Here is a 6049-nt window from a genome sequence, read left to right as displayed (position 1 = left end):
TCGAATTTGGGGTACAAACTGCAAGTGCACAGTTCTATCGCGTAGTTTTAAAAGATATCGATCCCACAGGGACTTATGAATCGATATACCGTTATCTAAGGTTACTTCGTAAAGCTAAGGCAGGTAATACTTTGATTGTTTGGGGGAAAAGCTAAAAATAAAATTAGATCTAAAATAAATATCTAATAAGCGGATATCGGTATGTAATTCGTCGTAATTAGGGAATCAATTCTTTATTGGTTTCTTGGTTTTAAAATAAATCTTTTCAGTTGACTCTATTGATTAAAAGTTTTATCTCAAACTCTCGCTCTGTTGAATAAACTATGATTTTATATTAACGTAGCTGTCACTTATAGTTAAGTCAAAAACCACTTTTTGAAAACAATAGATTCCGTAGAAACTCTTTTTAAGAAAACACTAATCGTTTAAACACCCTTATCTCAAACACTCGCTCTGTTGACTTAGGTTATATAATTAAATTCAAATGCTTAACTCTCGTCCTCACATTCAATCTTTAAAAATACTTTTTGAAAAAGATTAGAATTTAATTAACTCTAAAAATTGCTCTCGCCCTGATGTAGAATTAATGTCCAATTACACTGTCCAGTCAAAACCTCAAACTCTCGCTCTATTGATTTTAACTTCTTTATGTCTTTTACTTTCGTACAAAAACTTTGTTATTAAACCTGTAAATTGAGACCGTAAAAAGAGTGATTTTAATTTTAAACTTAATTAAACCAACTTAGTTTTGATTCCTTCATTCCGCTTACTTTACATACCAATACCTAAATAATTTAGCCAGACATACTAAACAGATCTAAAAAATCAGCATGCATAAACAGATTCATATCAAGCAAATAATATAAATAAACAATAAAACAAAGCATATATAAATTCAAACAATAATTAAAGAACCTGAGAAATTAAATAGCAGTCTTGAACACTCCACCACAGGTCGGTTGGATCTGTTCTTGAATGCTTCAATCAGGCAGGAAAATAAAAGCGAAGGAATAAAAAAACTAGATTCTAACGTAAGGTTAGATCCGGTAAAAGGTACACAATAGTTTCCGGTGTAGAAACTATTGTGCGAAAAATTAATTAAGTGCTAGAAAAGAAAATAGAATTGCAAAAGAAACAATATAAAAATTGTAAAAGTAGTACTGTAAAGAATATGCTTAAGCTGCTGGAAAAAGAAAAATGCGGAAAAGCAAAAACGGCAAAGAAATCTGGAAAAGGCGTGGAACTCCTGCAGGGTTTGCAAAACTGATATTTATATTGGTACTTTCTGTAACGGTTTCCAAAAGTAGTCCGCTTCAAAGGTCTTCACGTAGCAGCGAATGGTTAGGCGTGCAAATAGGACTCAACGTCTCTGAAGGCAAAAATATAGGGGAGTGGTGTGACGTCCGTCACACCATGTGTGACGCTCGTCACAGGAGTGTGCATAGCGTGACGCTCGTCACAGCCTTTGTGACGCTCGTCACAGGCACAACGCCTGTGCTTTTTGGGCTGGGCTTTGGCTTTTGATATTTGTTTCCAAAAACTTCTTTCTGCACCTCCTTTTCTTCCCTTTTTTACTTGTGCTTCAGATAGACTACCTGAGATAAATAGAAAGAAAATACCGCGTAATATCTGATAAAATGAAATAAATTAAGGCAAATAATAATATAATTTAATTTAATTAAGTCCTAGAATGTGATACTATTTCATGTTATCACGAACAACACAATCATCAACAATATCATCCCTTCTAGTGTTAGTTTGAGGTTTCGGCGGCGCCGAGAATACACGACCGCTACGGGTCAGGCCATTGACATCAGCAATATTAACAACAGAGGTAGAGGGAAGGGGCACCTCCTTCCCATCTTCCAATGCCACATCATTGTAACGATAGGGGACAGCTTTATCAGAAGAATATGGCACAGGGCCAGCTGGCTTCATTATGAGAGCAGGAGAAGCCTTCTGCTTGCTGCCATAATATCAGATGACCACAGGCTCGGGGATCCTAAATACTAGCGATATCACATTGACTTCATCATCCTCATCGTGATTCTGAAGTATTTCAATTACACCTTCATCCAGCATTTCTTGGATGTCTTTTCAAACTTGACGACATCCCCTCTCATTGACAGTGCGAACACGGCATCTGTCATGGTCATGCTCATAATGACTCTATTCACACAATAGTCTGTGCATCTCGACCAGAGATTATCGGATATGGCTGACATATCGGACCTTATATTTGCTAGGGCAACCCTGAACCATGTTGACAACAAATTTCCCATGCTCGGGCAATGTGTTCTTTTTGACGTTAGGACCTACGTCCTCGAAACACAAGATACCGCTCCTCACAAGGTCTTGAACCTTGGTCTTCAGCGGGTAGCAGTTCTCCACATCATGTCCGGGAGCCCCGAAATGATAAACACAATGAAGCTATGGCTTATACCACTACTGAGGGTTGGTAGGTATAGTCGGTGGGTCACGTAGAGTGATCAATTTCCTCTCTACCAAAGAGGGATATAGCTCTGCATAGATCATGGGAATAGGATCAAAAGTGACCCTTTTCCTATCATAGCTTGTACTAGTCTAATTATTGTTTCGAGGCTGGTAGGCCTGCTGTTGAGGATGGTGTTGTTGTTGTTGATATTATTGATGTTGCTGTTGCTGGTTATTATGCTGATAGTGCTGGTTTTCTCTGAAAACAGGTGCTATATGAGCCACCTGATGCGGATTACCGGCAGAACGCACGGTCTTCCTCTTCACAGAGGGTCTTCTAGATTTGACATGGTAGGTCACAGCATGTGCCTCGCCATCTTTCTTCTTTCCAAACTCCCCATATCATTTGGCAGAAGAGCCTTCTTCTCTAGTCAGGCGCCCTTCCCTGACTCCTTCCTCCAAACGCATCCCCATGTTCACCATCTCGGTGAAATCAGAAGGAGCGCTGGCAATCATCCGCTCATAATAAAATGAGCTCAAGGTCTTCAGAAAGATCTTGGTCATTTCTTTCTCTTCCAGCGGAGGCACAATCTGTGCAGCTAATTCTCGCCACCTCTGGGCGTACTCCTTGAAAGTTTCCTTGTCCTAAGAGGACATGGCTCTCAATTAATCCTTATTGGGATCCATATCCATGTTATACTTGTATTGCTTGACGAATGCTTCGCCAAGATCATTGAAGGATCGGATGTTCGCGCTGTCCAAACCCATGTACCATCTCAGGGCTGCACCGGACAGGCTGTCCTGGAAATAATGAATGAGAAGTTGATCGTTGTCGGTCTGAGTCGACATTTTGCGGGCGTACATAACCAAGTGGTTGAGCGGGCAAGTATTTCCCTTGTATTTTTCAAAGTCAGGCACTTTGAATTTTACAGGGATCTTGACATTTGGAACTAGGAAAAGCTTAGCAGCAGACTTGCCAAAGAGGCCTTTCCCTCTGAGAGTTTTGAGTTCCTTGTGGAGCTCAAGAAACTGATCGTTCATTGCATCCATCTTTTCATACACATCTGGGCCCTCAGACATCTCAGAGTGGTAAATGGTTTCGTCTACTCTTGGCATAGTATGCACGACCGGAGGTGGAACGGCGAGGACCGGGCTAGATGCCGGCAGAGAAGCAAACGTTGGGGCGAGACCCTCATGAACAAAATTCACGGGTATCCCCCAGGGAAACCCGACTGGCATAGCAGTAGAGGCGAAGTGAGCGCTAGCAGCAGGCACTGTTGAAGAGGAAATCTTAGAGATGACTGTCCTCTGGGGAGGAGTTGAAGGCGTTGGAGACGACTGGCTTTGGGCGGCCATAAAAGACTCCATCAAGGCAGTCAATCTGGCCACTTCCTCCTTGAGTTCCCTATTCTCTTGTTCTAGGTGATCCATCAGTCTTGAAGAGTTGGCTCTGGTGTAGTACCGGTGAGTCAGCTTGTCTTCAAAATAAATGAAGAACACAGAGTTAGACCATTGAACAAGAAGCCTGGAGCAAAACCTGCTTATGCACATGATGCATGCAATGCTTTTGCATATGATTTATTTTTTAATCAGAGGAACTTTAGAGTTCTATTTACAGATATTTGAAATATTAATCACTTAGACATATATGGAAATATTATATCAATAATATCTGGAAGATATTTTTACACCAAAGAAGTACAATCTTGGTAACCAAATAATACAATCCAAGAGAGAAGGAAAATGAACATCCTATGGAACCCTAGAAACAATCGTCCAAGGCTCTAGAGACTGGAAGATAAGCTGCACGAAGCCTCTTCACCTCCCTCTCATAGGCTGCCTCCATATCTGCCTTGTCTTTGGCAAGTCGATCGTACTTCCTCTTCCAAAACCTGGAAGATTGAGGAAGAAGAGAAGTCACCACATCATCAGGCTCGTCGATAACCTGATGCTCAAGAAACTCTATTAATGCATCCTTATCTCTAAGCTGCTGAAGTAGCCCCTCTCGTTCACGGATCCAAGCACGTGAACGGTCTTCGTCTCTCAACTCCTCTACTCCTTGGTCGGGGAGGGTTGAAGGCCTAGCCACAACCAAAGGCGTAGGTCTCGGATACTCATACGGCATAAGGTACTCAGAAGCTCTCCTCCTAACCCATGAGGTATAGGGTTCCAAAGCAATACAGTTCTTCGGACCAAGCTCTTTCCTTCCCTTCCTGTGGATCTTGTGCCAAGCGCGGACCATCCTGCCCTTCAAGCCTTGGGGATCTTTACCCTCTTGAAAGAATACACCCTCTAACAAAATGTTATTAGGTTTATCCTTTAAGGGGAACCCAAGTTGACGACGTGCCAAAACAGGGTTGTAGTTAATCCCACCACATGTACCAAGAAGAGGCACATTGGAGAATTCACCACAAGAGTCGATAATCTGCACACCATCATATACACGGTTGTACCAAAAGATATCATCATTAGTGAGAGACATAAGTCACGTGGACCACCGTAGACATCCTTTGTTCTCCTTGAAGGCGGCCGTCTGTGGCAAGTGCGAAATAAACCACTTGTACAATAGAGGCAAACAACACAAAATGGTACCACCACCCTTTGCATTCCCCATATGCAAAAAAAGTAAGTGTCACCCAACAAAGTCGGAACGGGATTAAGAGTAGAGAAAATCCTAATAACATTCACATCCACAAACTTGTCGATGTTGGGAAATAACACTAGCCCATAGATGAGAAGTACAAATATGGCCTCAAAGGCGTCCTCACTCATGGCCTTCCCATACAAAGTAGCTTGAGCAATGAGGAACTCAGAAGGGAGACCTTGAATTCCACCTTTGGTAGTTATATGAGCACCAACCAGAGATTCATCTATATGCAACAGATCACCAATCTCTTGAGAAGTAGGAACCCTCTCCAAGCCACTGAACGATAACTGATCTAGAATAGGTATACCCACAAGATAGGCATACTCCTCAAGCGTAGGCAAAAGCTAGAAATCCGGGAATGTGAAGCAACGGTACAAGGGATCATAGAACTGCACCATACACTCATCAAACCTTCATCCACTTGGGTAGCAAGAATAGATAGAAGCTTCCCATGATGCGCCTTGAACTCCAAGGGATCTAATACATAGGATGTCAAACTCCTAAACTATTTCAAGTTGGGTTGTCTGAAACTGTACTTCTTTGTATTCCTTCTTTGTCTATCCATGTCTGAAAATTTGCAAATAGACCTCTTAAGTTCCTTGAAAATTTTCTCATTGTTGATGACATGGATGTATATGAATGCATGAATGCATGGATGCAACAATCACACTCAAGGATCAATAAAAGCACGCCACACAAAGGTCATGGGATGGATGAAGTCATCCTTAACATCAATCATCCATTTTGGTGGATTATGGTTTACACCTTATCAACACCCAAGTTCCATTGATATTAAGGATATACAAGAACGGATCAACCATGAATCAAGGGTTTGTTGCAAGTCACGAGCATGGAATCTCGTTTAAGAACCACCCAAAGGGAGTGTACTATGGTTTAAACCTGCCAATCATGTTCTACAAGAGGTTCCCATGGTCATCATCCCATCTTTCGGATATTATCGGATAAACG

This window comes from Lathyrus oleraceus, chromosome 1 (genome assembly GCF_024323335.1).
Source record: "Lathyrus oleraceus cultivar Zhongwan6 chromosome 1, CAAS_Psat_ZW6_1.0, whole genome shotgun sequence".
In the NCBI taxonomy this organism is placed as follows: Eukaryota; Viridiplantae; Streptophyta; class Magnoliopsida; order Fabales; family Fabaceae; genus Lathyrus; species Lathyrus oleraceus.
This window is presented reverse-complemented; position numbering follows the sequence as displayed.